At 41.8% G+C, this 14322-nt stretch overlaps 1 protein-coding gene across 15 annotated transcripts in view; it reads left to right on the forward strand.

Annotated features, from left to right (window-relative positions):
* The first annotated feature begins 1099 nt into the window (after window positions 1-1099).
* Window positions 1100-14322, forward strand: part of LOC139277579 (band 4.1-like protein 1) — a 298694-nt gene continuing 285471 nt past the window's right edge. For 4 of the 15 annotated variants that reach the window (XM_070896235.1, XM_070896238.1, XM_070896244.1 and 1 more), the window contains exon 1: window positions 1125-1401. The gene's annotated coding sequence lies outside the window, so the exon portion shown is untranslated. Of the gene's footprint in view, window positions 1402-1460; window positions 1622-14322 lie in introns of those variants that run through there. The other 11 variants (XM_070896241.1, XM_070896237.1, XM_070896246.1 and 8 more) reach the window with 7 other exon arrangements.

Raw genomic sequence — 14322 nt, forward strand, 5'->3', positions numbered from 1 at the left:
AACAGTATTCAATAAAAAAACAATATGTTTACAGCAATTACAACCTTTATTATTGTCCTTGAATTGTCAAAACAACAAAGACACTCCCAATGTGATAAATCTCAATATAAAATGATCCAACATGGTCAATCAGTTCATGGCACCACACCACCGTGGAGTTACTGACAGTACAGATTATTTGCTGGTCTTAGATTGAATCACGGAGTCCCTGGCCACACAACTCTCCATCAAGGAAAATACAAATAATCCTTGGTCCCCCAAACAGACCTAACCCACATCTTCCCCAAACACAACTACACCAGGATGCTAGACACATAGAATGTGTGTCCCAATCTGTTTTATATATTTGTGATGGCTAGAAATGAAAACTTTGTTCAGCGAGCTATTTAGGTCATAATTCAACAGATTGACATCAATGACTCGGCATTTAATGGATGTTAGCATATTGAATTCTCTTTTATTCAACAGGACTGAAGCTTCAGGCGCATATTAAAGCATTTTGCCAGATGAAACTAATATGTATTCCTGAAGCTTATAGCAATTAATATTAGCCCTGTATTACAATCTTTGTTGCAATACAATTGGATCGTTCTTTCAAAGAGTTGGCACAGGTCTAATGGGCCAAAGGGCCTCCTTCTGTGTTGTATGATTCTGTAATACATTTTGAGCTTAGAATAAAAAAGTTTTAAGGAACAATTTTCATCTTTACCACTGAAGCATCGAGCATTTGAATCAAACTGATGCAAAAAAATCACTGTGCTTATCATGTTCATCAATAAGTTGCCTCGCACGTCAATGCCTCTTAAAGGTGGCCCTCATCTCAAGTTATTCATCAGATATAACTGTACACAGTTTGTTGCTAATCAGTTACATGTGATTGAGACTATTTAAGATCATAAAGGATCCTACTTTGAATGTTTATATTATGCATGAAAGACTCTTTGTGTTTGCAGCCTCTCACTAAGCGTTCACACCATCTGCTTGATGAGTAATATATCATTTTCGAGCATCCCACATTTCTGGGAGCTCTTTAAAGAGGCTACAAAACATTAACTTTGCAGCGGTTCATCACGTGGCGGAAGTCATTGGCAATTGCAGTATTTTTCTCTCTCTCCTGCAGTAAGGAATTTGTTGCATTGCTGTGAAAGAATTGTGGGATTAAAGCTGGAGGCGACGTGATCTCATTGGGCCGGGCTGGAGGCAGGCGAGTGATTTTAATACGTGGTGTGGAGCAGGCGAATCGCGCAGTCCGCCCCAGACCTCGAACCAAGCTTTTCACAGTACCACCACCACCACACGTTACTGGAGCTGTCAGCGCAGGGGTAGTTGAATCCCCGATCACAACGTGTTCCTCATGACCATCGCCCGTGCCGCAAAGCTGACAACCTCCTGACGCCACAGGTACTGGGTGAAACTGCATATTCCTCCTTTCTTGTGTCGATTACCCGGAGTAATCGCGGCCAAGCGATGTGCAGAAGCTCGCTGTGAAATCCCAATTCTGGGGACGGTTCCGTTTCCATTGCGCTCAATATATGAGCTGCAACAAACCGCGTTGTGCGCTGTGCAATGACTGATCGATCATGAGCATGATTTACGTGTTTCTTTTCAGGATGGGAAAGAGGTAGGTCTTGCGCTTTCGCTCATTTGTCAATTTCAAAGACTTTGGGGTAACTTACCGCATTGTAAAGCACAAAATAATTGACATAGTCTCCCTCCCACAATCTTGGGTCTGCTTTGGGTAAAGTAAGCGACTGCGATCTCTGCTTCTTGTCCCATCGTGCCAACAGGAATAAGGCATCCCCCTCGACTGAAGGAGCCAGAAAGAGCCAAACAGTGCAGTCACGGGGTCTGGGCGATCAGAGGTGGGTTCCCAGTGTGTTGCGATCGTTGTAAAATGACTTGTTTAGCACTTTTCTACGCTGATTCGTTTTATTTGTGGTACTTTTTTTTTGCTTTCTCCCCACCCCAACTCGATGCAGTGTTACGATGTTGTAACATTCAGTGGTACAGGCAGAAACGACGGGCTCTTTGAAGTGTAGCCAGACCCACAAGATGGAAAAACAAAGAAATCTCCACCTATTAAATATTCATTTTAAACTGCTCCACCCCCCCCCCCCCACGCCCCTGTAGATTTGATTCAAAGAGGAATGCTTATAGGACCTAGCATCCTAAAATTGCAATACCTGGTGAACGACAATGAATCGGCTTGTTGCTTGATAATTTATGGTTGTTTTCGCGTTAACTATCCTGAATGTATTTTTTTAAAGCCTCTGTGAGCAGCAGGGAGCAGCGTCCGCCTTGCTCTGACGTGCTGTCTGCCGAGTTACATTGTTAGTAGGAAAATGGCAACTAAAGGATTGCAGGGAGTGAAATATAGGGCTGGATACACTGCGATGTACCTTTTTAAGAATGTTATACCTGCAAATAAAGCAAAACCACATTTTTTCCACACTGAAAATAAAGCTAGAATGGTGAAAGGCATATATGAATGACATGGCTGTTTGTAAGGGTTTGGTAGATCAGCAGTGAAGGTAAAGGCAAAATATGATTTGTGACTGATGCATATGTCAAAATATAAATATAAAATAAACCCTGGGTGTGATTTAGACTTTACATAATAGCATACAGCTATGTAGTTTGTACGTCATGTGTTATGATTAGAAAACATTAGAAAAACGAGCCACATTTTTTTATTAATGGGTGATTGATACATATGATAAAAGGCATCATTTTAATTGCATTAAAATTGCATGTTTTGATGTGAGGCTCAGTTGGTGGTGGTACTGCAGCCTCCAGAGTCAGGAGGTTGTGTGTACAAATTCCCCTCCATGACTTGAGTACATCATTTAGGCTGACACTTCAGTGCGGTACTGAGAGAGTGCTGCATTGTAGGAGGTGCTGCCGTTTGGATAAGGCCTACTTGTCAGGTGGAAGTACAAGATCCACTGGCAATATTCGAAGAAGAGCAGGTTGTTGCATCAGCCAACATTGCTCTTTTGCCCAACACCATCAAAACTGATTAACCATTCAGCTTATTTGCTGTTGGTAGGATCTTGCTATGTGCAAACTGGCTGCTGCTTTCAAAGGACAGCAGTCCTTTTTAAAGAAAGCAATTAGATGTGAAATGTGTTGCGATGTTCCGAGGGTGTGATAAGCAGCTATATAAATGCAAAAAGGTTGAAAGGCTTTATACGAATATCATGCATTTAAATTTGACAGAACCACATTTATTACTTTTGGCTGCTTGTATTGTTTGTGTAGCACAGATCCTACTTACTTAGAAAGTGCTTCTAGGACTATCTTTTACAATTAATCACAGCATCACGATTGTATTAAGTCGAGCAACATTTATATAGAATTACAGTACATTGGAGAATTATTCATTGAAATGCATATATGTTGCGATTTGTTTGAGGCTCATCTTTTTTCAGAGGTATGAAGATTATTTTTGTTTGCACATGATCCAATGTATATTATAAATGATTAAAAGTGACCATGTAATAACACATAGTTTATTATGTGTACAAAGCAACATGAGTAGATTACATTTCCGGGTTGCCGACACTGGTCAGAATCATTTGGTCATTATTCTTGTAGCAGTTCCTGCAGCCTCACTGACAGTGCTGTCATTCTGTTTCTCTGCAAAAACGTGATGCAGTGAAGCTGACACAGTGATTATGGAAGGCACCATCATGAATGCTTAGCACTGTTTTCATGCAAAAATGTTCTGCCTGCTGGCCAGAGTTTACAAACTTATGGAGCTGCAGAATCACTGCTTTAGTGTAGGGGGTCTTGCAGAATAGTGATCCTTCACTGTGCTAATGTCAGATCCTTACCCCAAAGTTCTCAATGGAGTTTGCTCTTTATTTTTCCCATCACAGGCAATTTTACCTGGCTACGGATTAATCCTCTTGTTATGAGGTGCATTGTAATTTATGACAAGATTTTGGCCAAAAATGTACTGTTAATTTATGGTTCAGCCATATCCAAGTGAGATCATGCTTTCTGTTATGTTATCAGGATGCCCCAAAACACTTCCAATTAATTACTTCTGAAGTGAAGGTATTGATATGTAGGTAAATATGGCAGTCATTTTGCACACAGCTAGGTCTCTCAAATAGAAAATAAGTTGAATGACTAGTTAATTTGGTCTTGATGGTGTGACTGAGGGATACATGTTGACCAGGACTCCAAACAAACTCCCATATCATCAAATGGTTCTATGGGATATTTTGCTTCTATCTGAACTACCAAACCAGGGCCTCAGTTTAATGTCTCAGCACCTTCAGGAGAGCATAAGGGGATCAGAAGAGCTACAGGAGAAGAGAAAATATGTAATGACGACAGAGTGGACATTCTACGGAATTATTTGCTTACTCAGTTTGTATTGCCAGATGCTTTGATAAATTCTTGGCAGCCATATGTAGACCTGAACAGAAAATGATGCATGAAGCATATCTGTAATGTATTGAAAGAGGTTCACAATAGTGATGTCCTTTCTATTGTCTCTGAACCCATGATAATAAAATACAAACTAGTTTAAGGAAAATCTGATTATTTTCCATTGATTGGGGCGGGGGGGGAGGCTTGGTGTTTCAATAGCAATGATGTTTAAAGTTACTCTGCCTCATAATACTCAGTCTCCAGATATTTATCTTATGTTCTGTGGTTGTAGTAATGGTAACAGCTTGGCCCAGGTTGGTAGCACTCTTGTCATTGAATTAGAAGCACAGTGGTTCAAGTCCCACTTCAGACCTGCAGGACATGAAACTAGGCAGACACTCTAGTGCAGCATTGAGGAAGTGCTCCATTGTCAGAGGTGCAGTCCTTCAGGACTATTTGAAGACTATCCCATTCCCCTGGTGCCCTGGCCAATTTTCGAGTATCACCAATAACACATCCAATTGCTGTTTGTGAGATCTAGCTGTTTTCAAATTATCTGTCTCATTTCATCATCATAGGCAGTCCCTCGGAATCGAGGAAGACTTGCTTCCACTCCTGAAGTGAGTTCTTTGGTGGCTGAACAGTCCAATACGAGAGCCACAGTCTCTGTCACAGGTGGGACAGATAGTCGTTGAGGGAAGGGGTGGGTGGGACTGGTTTGCCGCACGCTCGTTCCGCTGCCTGCGCTTGATTTCTGCATTCTCTCGGCGTTGAGACACGAGGTGCTCAGCGCCCTCTCGGATGCACTTCCGCCACTTTGGGCGGTCTTGGGCCAGGGACTCCCAGGTTACCTATATAATGATTGCAGATCAAAGTAATTCATTTGTATGTGAAGCACTTCACATTTCTGAGCAACATGGTATGGTGCATTATAAATGCAAATCTTTCTTTTCAAATTGTTTGCAAGTACACACAGCTCTGTTTTGAGCCCTATCTCTCAGCACATGTTGGGATCAGCTCTTGTACATAATAATTAGAACAACCCACCTTATTGGTAGCATTTTTAGCTCCCATGTATCCCTGTTGTCATACTCACTGCTGACTCTTAATGAAATTCATCTTTCAGGTAGGCAGGTTGTGTGTTGTGGGGCTTTTGTCCCCTTCACCCCTTGCAAGTCTGTAATTGGTTGATAGATCAGGTCAACCTGTATAACTACCGTATTTGTTTGGAGACTTTAAACTTTTTGGAGGAAAATGATCTCTCTATTTAAGCTGGCAAGCTGTATTGAAACATGCAAAAAGTGCTGCATGAAGACAACAATGTGTTAATGACCTTGATTAAGTTTAAATTATCTGAAGGTGTCATAATCACAGTAAAGTGTAAGCTTTGCTTTCAGACAGATGAGCAAAGTGCTAACCACGGTATAACTTGAAATCGCTATCTCATTGTGGTGTGTATGTTAGTCATTTTTTGTGAAGCAAATGCTTATAGCTAAAACAAACAGGCTTGTGAGTGTGTGCTTAAATTCTCAAGCGTGGAAGCAAGTCTACCTCGATTCCAAAGGACTGCCTATGATGATGATGAAGTTCTTAACTGTACTTCAGTGACTGCCCAAGAAGCATTATGACCTTTTGTAAGCATTACTTTTGCAATGCATTTCACCAGAGGCATTCAAATAGTCAATTTTACAAAGTTACACATTATATGTACCTTGTGTATGGAATGATGTCATAACTTTTGTTCCATATTCCACCAAAAAGAAAGGCTGAGAAATTCGATGGTACAGCGCCTGTTTTTTGGGCACTAAACCACCTCCTAACTAAGCATCGAATATAGCAGGCAAGAGATGCATGCCCATTACAAGCTGGAAATGTGTTACCAGCTATATTAGTAAAGGCCAAAAAATTGGAGTGCAGTGCCCACACCTGAAACAACCGTTCGTCCCATTGCATATGCAAATAAGGGGCCTAACGCCCCCAAGAGGCCCTCTCTCCAAGAATAGTTTGGCCTGAGACAGGCAGCACCAGCAGCACTCAGAAAAACCAGGACCACATGTGGCCTAATGGGCATCCCTTTAAAGGGATCACTTGTTAGGCCGCAATCAACAAACTAAGATATTAAATTATACTTTACTTGAATGTGAAGCCGGGCAGAGAAGGAGTGCTCCTCCTGACTCCGCATTCAAGAAATGTGGACTGATGGTGGTCACCGTTTCCCCTCCCCTCTCCCAGCTACAGCTCCCTCGTGGCCTGTTTGCTCACCCTCCCAACCTGACCGTAAAGCCATCAGAGCTGTGTTGTTGACTGCAGCCTCCATGTGGAAGTACCCAGGTGCTCAAGAGTGCCCTCATTACAGCGTTCTGAAATATTTAGTCTCATTCCCACATTGATTTAGATGAAATAAAAAAGATATAATGTGATATGTATTATGTTGCAGACAGTTTTAATTACATACATAATCCTCTCTGTAACTAGCACTTTTTATAGTTAGTGGATCGTAAGAGCTGAGTTACAGAAAATTCTCCGAATAGATGTGCCTTCATATTAAGAATTTTTGTGACACCCGATTAGACTTTTTGACTTTGCTGGAATCAATTAGAATCTTGATTAATGAATTATTCATTTAATGAGGTTTAATTACCTTTGTTCAAATTCAAGACCCATTGCTTAAATTTCCGTGCAGCCTTAATATAATTGAATATTTTTTTGTGGGCAGTACACATCCAATAGGCCATTTCTTCTGTCGTGGAAAGCTGGTGGTCAAACAACACGCGAGACGTGATTGTGAGCCTGTCGTGTTGGATGCTGCTCCCTTATTATCAGATAAACTGGTTTCAGCAGGAGCTGGGAGACTGCTATGTGAAAGACTGGAGTCCTATCTCTAAGGATTAGATTCGGAATGGCATGCCTGCTGAGTGAGCAGGAGTGCTTCTAGTTATAGTTCAGGCTTCCTCCCACCACTTCTCTCTTCTGGCTAGGGAAGAGCAATAATTTCCATAAACAGCGCGAGTCTCTATGAACCAAAACCTACACTATATGAGTGAGGTCTGCGCCTTGGCCCCTTAACCCTGCATTACCCCTGCAGATTATTTGGGATGCCCAAATCATTTTCCTGTCTTCTCATATTGGACTGTTCAGTCACCTAAGAACTCACTTTTAGAGTGGAAGCAAGTCTTCCTCGATTTCGAGGGACTGCCGATGATGATGATGATGATGATGATGATTTCCTGTTTTCTTGAAAAGGTGTTAAATACTAGTGTCAGAGCATTGTATTCAGGTTAAAATGTGTAGTTAGACTTATTTACAAGTAAGATAGTTTGCTGAGAAGCAGTGAGACATAACAAGGAACCAGTGTTAAGTATTTAATACAATAAAGATAGAATCAGTCCACAAGCTGTTAAAATACTCTTTGTAGAAACTATTCCTTGTATAGTCCGACCTTCACATGATTGTTTCGTGTACTTCGTAATGTGATAGTCATTCGTGCCTGACGCAATTCCTATGTCAATCTACCAAGTCCAGTTGATCCATACAGAACTGAATTGTACTAAAAGTATTAAGAGAAGTTGCCAATAATTCAGAGCCAAAAGTCTCTGTATAAGCAGCTGTCAATCAATCAAGTTCAAAGGTCTACAGTAAAAAGCTGCAGATGTTGGAAATGGGAAATAAATACCAGAAATGCTGGAAACACTCAACAGGTCAGACACCATCTGTGGAAAGAGGAAGGTATGGTTAACAGTGCAGGTCTCTGTCCCTTCCTCAGACTCTGTTAGACCAGGGTTTGTATGAGCTATTATTGTGGGGCTGGCTGGGGGGAGGTGTAGAGCAATTGTCACTTCCATGGGAGAGCACTCATACTACTCCCCTGGTTCTGCAGAGAAGTATTCCTTAAACAAAATTTTAAGTACTTTTGGTTGGCGGCTGCAGGAGCCACTGGAGTCCTGGAGCCATCAAAGAATCCTGAACAGGGCGAGCCCAACGTGCGTCTCTCGCATCGGTGGCTAATTTCTAAAAGGGGTCCTTCAACAGGTATTGGAACCCTAATTTACATATTCGAGATGCCTAACCCCTGTTTTAGGCATCCGCCCGAGACACTTAAAAATTGAGCCCCACAGATTTGGCAGCGGGACCAATGCCCATGCAGACTGGGTAGGCCATTTCAGTGCGAAATTGGTGAGCCTGTGCCCATTTATTAGGTGCAAAATTGGTGCAACACATACCAATTTCTACCCCAAGCTATTTAAAAGTTGGCAATAAAGCTTTCACTAATCTTTCACACTGAATTTCTAACAACCGAACACAATCTACTGACCAAATTAGACTTTTGTTTTCTAAGGATTCGGTGGTCTTGGACTGCAGTATTGGTTTCAGCCAGGCTGCAACCCTTTTTTCACTGTTATTCATTTATTCCGGACTCGCTGAGCACTTTATAAACCCAAATAGATACTACAGCGCAATCAGACTTGGGTTGTGTGTGACTGCCCGCTCCAGTGTCCATTCAGGTCTTGACTTCGGACTTGTACTGCAATTTTAACATTGCTGCAAAGCGGAAATCAAAGTATAAAAACCCTTGGATGTTTGGAAAGATAACTGGAATGTTAAAATCAAAGTCAAGTCAAAAACAATATTGACCATTTACCAGGATTTTGTAAAATTATTAAAAAGTTGGTTTTAGAAGTCTTTTTAAAAAGAAACCCGTTTACAATACAGGATATGAAAACTAACGAACATTATAGAATACAATTACTTTAATTTGGTATTTTGCTCGTTAGGAAAGTGAGTGGCTGCGAAGCAAGAGGGCAGGGTCAAGGATTCCACAAATTAATTTTAGCACGATGACCGAACAAGTTGCCGAGAATTGCTGTAGACCTGAAGGAATTCACTTCAGGAAAGTCTGTGCACCGTCTGTCAACAGTGTTGATCCTTGAAAGAATTCATTTGACTCTTCAAAAAGTTTGGTGGGACTCCTGAGAATTAGCAGTCAGTGGTGTCGGACCCTGCTCTACTAGGGTTGACTAAAATTTAACATCGGTCACAAGCTATTGCCACAATGAATTGTCTGTATGTTTTATAAACCTGTGGCTGCACATCAGGTGATCAAAAAAGGAAATGAGTGTAAATGTAATCTGTTAAATAAACCATCAAACCGACAATGTACCTCGGAGCTGATTGTATTAATCAAGCTGTGGCTGCTAATTCATTAAAAAAAATAGTGATTTTGGACTTTATGTAAAACAGAGAGATGTGGGCCATTAAAATGCAGTTTTAAAGAGGAAGTGCAGCTTTTCTTCCCTAAACATGACCGCTCTAGAACTCAGCATCTTATTCACACACATACATATATATATATAATATGTGTGTGTGTGTATATATAGATTGATTTCCTGTGGCATTGCTCACATAATAAGTCAAAAGATACACTGTTCTGTAATCATCGGGATATATATAACATAATACTAGTTGATCTTCTTGAGTATACAGCAGCATAGTGGTTATGTTACAGGCTAGTAATCTAGAGGATTGGACTAATAATTCAGAGAACAGAATTCAAATCCCACCATAGCAGTTTGAGAACTTGAATTCTGTTTAACTCAATCTAGAATAAAGATACCGTTAAAAGTGACCATAAAGCTGACTGATTATAAACATCCAACTAATGTCCATCAGGGAAGGAAACCTTACCCAGTCTGGCCTATATGAGATTCCAGTCCCACACCAATGTGGTTGACTCTTAACTGCGCTCTCAGTTGTACCCAATCGCTACAAAGAATAAGAATAAAACTGGACTGACCACTCGACTGTGACCTAGACATCGAATTAGAACCTGATGAAGGCACACCCAGCCCAGGTGACCATACAGAGACCTCCTTAATAACATTTGGGGACTGATCCCAAATTTGGGAGAGCTGTTCCAATCCAGATTTTCACAATCATATCTATCAATCAATGTCGCACACTCCTCCATCATCATCCCTGGGTTTGTCCTGTCCCACCGGCAGGTCAGACCCACCAGAGGTGGAGGCACAGTGGAATACAGTCAGATCGGAGTGACCCTGGGAGTCCTCCAAATTAAAGTTGGACACCTGAAGTCTCGTGGCTTCAGATCAGACACTGGTGAGAAAACCTGCTGATCATCACCTTCCCTCAGCTGATGAATCAGTACTCCTCCATGTTGATCACCACTTGTAGGAAACAGTAGGTGGAAAGAGCATAGAAAATACTTCTGTTAAGCACCTTTTGACATTTTCCTTCATTAAAGGCGCTATATTAATGCAAATTTGCCAAATTGAAATAAGCATTTATTTAAATACATTCTGCATAAGCCAAGAAGCCTTACCTACCTTTGTCCCTTTTTAATGCATAGGCTATTGTTAAATAGTTCAGTAAATTGCAATGGTTTACCATTTAATGTGTCAAAGGTTTAAAGATTACAACTGGCAATAACTTGGCACCTAACCTGGATTTCTTATGTGAACAAAGGAGTGACACACAGTGATGGTTCTTTCAGCTTGTTTTTCTGTGAAAGCCAAGTAGATCCACAGAGCCTTCACCGATCTGTACGAAGTGTTAGTTAGCACCCTGGAGAATAGACTGCTTCTGCATAGTAAGTGGGTTTGGGCTGCTAAAAATCAAACTGCCGTTTCAAATATCATGATTTTTTTTTTGTGTGTGTGTTTTGTTTAATCGTACAAAATGTGAAGCATTTAGCTAGTGGTTGAGGCTGGACAGAGCATTAACATTGCAGGAGGGTGAAATGGGCGTGTGCACCACAGCTCGCTTTGCTGATTGTAGTACACACAGCAGATGCAAGCTTTAGAATAGGTATGAATGCACTTCCACAGTACAAAATAGATGTTCTGTTAATTGTAGCTGCACAGAACCAACAAAGCAATCAACCTGAAATTGTGGTGTTAAGTCGCCATTTTAAATAATCTTTACGAGTTATTAATAAACGTTTCAGCATATTTTATTTGTGCCTGCATTGACCGTGTTTATTTTAAAGTGAGGAATGGAAATATAATGTGAGAATCTGAAGCTGTTTGTAATGAAGGACACAGCATTGTGGTTGAACAAGATATTTTAAACTGTTACGACTTCAATTCTCTGGCGTGCATTTTGCTGATGTTTTGGGACAAAGCATGGTTGTATTACAGAATGAATGGTAAGATACAAGCCATATTAGTAAAGGTTTGGCTAGTGGGCCATTCTGATCCAATAGGTTGCAGCTCGCAAACATGAAATTAGATGTCAATATTTGATTGGCGTCTTTGTTACATATTCACACACTGCCTGAGCTATTGATAGCTATAGAATTTGACTTGCAAAGTTAGATCTCGCAAATGTACATTTGAAGTAGACAAAACTGCATCCCGCCTTCCCTTCCCTTCCCCCAAACGGAGATTTTAAATTGGAACAAGGTGGTGTGTGACAAGCAGCAAATGCGCTCCAAATATACAGCAGTACCATTCGAGGCAGTTAACATGTATACTTCACAGCAGAAGTTTACAAGCCTCATACTTTGAGAATCCCCGAACAACTTAAATCACTAGTCCTACAAACAATAAATCTGGATATGACTCCAGCCATATGTACCAAAAAGCAGCCGGAAAAGTACACACTGCACAAACAAAAAAAATCTTTCAAAAAGATCTGAAAGCCTACCTCCACTGCAAGGAAACCCGCTCCAGATGTTAAAACTGGAAATAACCACTGAACCTGGCTAAAGGCACCACGCTGATCACATTAAAATTTCAGAGTGCACCACTGGTACTGAAACCTCATTTATTTTTTAAATTTAATATGCAATTAGGACAGTGTACTGGGTGATTGATGATAACTGGGTGGGGTGGGGGGAAGCATTGGGGAAAGTAAAGCAGTATTTAATTAGACGGTGAATCTGGACAGATTTGATGTCTGCAAACATTAGAAACATAGAAACATAGAAATCTACAGCGCAGAAGGAGGCCATTTCGGCCCATCGTGTTCGCGCCGGCCGACAAAGAGCCACACGGCTCTTGATCAGCAACCCTAAAGGTTAGAGACCAGACACTTCTCAAACTCCATTGACCTATTAATTTTACTTTCCTTTGAATCAGAAAGTCAACAATTATTATTTCTCTTTCAAGTTGTGGCCCTTTTGAAAGCCAATAACAAAGGAGGGAGCACTGAAAGTCCGTATGAAAACTTAGAAAGTGGTCACATAGGTAAAAGTAATGCTAATACTGCAGGGCTATGGGGGGAAAGAACAGAGGAGTGGGACTAATTGGATAACACTTTCAAAGAGCTGGCACAGGAATGATGGGCAGAATGGACTCCTATTCTGTAAGATTTTATAGTTGTGTAAGCACTGGCTCCAATCCTGTCCAAAGCTTCCTCAGTGCCATCATTGACGGCTGTGTAGGTCCTAAGTTCTGGAATTTCCTCCTCAAACCTCTCCGCACCTCTCTCTCCCTTTTAAAACGCTCCTTAAAACCTACCTCTTTGATCAAGCTTTTGACCACCTGTCCTCCTTTGGTTTGATGCCAATTTTTCTCTAATTATATTCCCGTGAAGCGCCTTGGAACATTTTCCTATGTTGATGTTAGTGACATTGTTAACGGTTCTCTCTGCAGGTACTGTCCCCCTCCCTCAAATCTGCCATCATCCCCCTCCCCTCAAAAAAAAACCCTCGATCCCTCCGTCCTTGTAAACTACCACCCCATCCCCAACCTCCCTTTCCTTTCCAAAGTCCTTGAATGTGTTGTTGCCTCCCAAATCCGTGCCCTTCTTTCCCACAATTCCATGTTTGAATCCCTCCAATCCGGTTTCCACGCCTGCCACGGTACTGAAACGGCTCTCAAAGTTACAAATTACATCCTTTGTGACTGTGACAAAGAAAATTTATGCCTCCTTGTCCTTCTTGACTTGTCTGTAGCCTTTGACACGGTTGACCACTCTGTCCTTCTCCAACACCTCTCCACTGTCGTCCAGATGGGTGGGACTGCATTTGGTTCCATTCTTATCTATCTAATCATAGACAGAGAATCACCTGCAACAGCTTCTCATCCCACCCCCACATCATTACCTCTGGTGTCCCCCAAGGATCTATTCTTCGCCCCCTCCTATTTCTCCTCTACATGTTGCCCCTTGGCGTCATCCGAAAACACAACTTCAGTTTCTACATGTACGCTGATGACACACAGCTCTACTTCACCACCACGTCTCTCGATCCCTCCAAGGTCTCTAAATTGTCAGACTGCTTTTCTGACGGGCAGAAATTTTCTCTAATTGAATATTGGGAAGACCGAAGCCATTGTTTTCGGTCCTCGCCACAAACTCCATCCCTCTCCCCAACTTCAGTCTGAGGCTGAACAAGACTGTTCGCAGCCTTGGTGTCATATTTGACCCTGAAATGAGCTTTCGACCACACATCCGCAGCATAACTAAGACCGCATATTTCTACCTCCGTAATATCGCCCGTCTCCGCCCTTGCCTCAGCTCATCCGCTGCTGAAGCCCTCATCAAAGCCTTTGTTACCTCCTGTACTTGACCATTCCAGCACACTCCTGGCTGGCCTCCCACATTCTACCATACGTAAACTAGAGGTGATTCAAAACTCGGCTGCCCATGTCTTAACTCGCACCAAGTCCCGCTCACTCATCACCCCTGTGCTCCCTGACCTACATTGGCTTCTGGTTAAGCAACACCTCGATTTCAAAATTCTCATCCTTATTTTCAAATCCCTCCATGCCCCTCCCTATCTCTGTAATCCCCTCCAGCCCCACAACCCCACGAGATGTCTGTGCTCCTCTAATTCTGCCATCCTGATTATAATCACTCAACTATCGGTGGCCGTGTCTTCTGTTGCCTAAGCCCCAAGCTCTGGAACTCCCTGCCTAAACCTCTCCGCTTCTCTACTTCTCTTTCCTCCTTCAAGACGCTCCTTAAAACATACCTCTT

Source organism: Pristiophorus japonicus, chromosome 12 (genome assembly GCF_044704955.1).
Source record: "Pristiophorus japonicus isolate sPriJap1 chromosome 12, sPriJap1.hap1, whole genome shotgun sequence".
Taxonomy (NCBI): Eukaryota; Metazoa; Chordata; class Chondrichthyes; family Pristiophoridae; genus Pristiophorus; species Pristiophorus japonicus.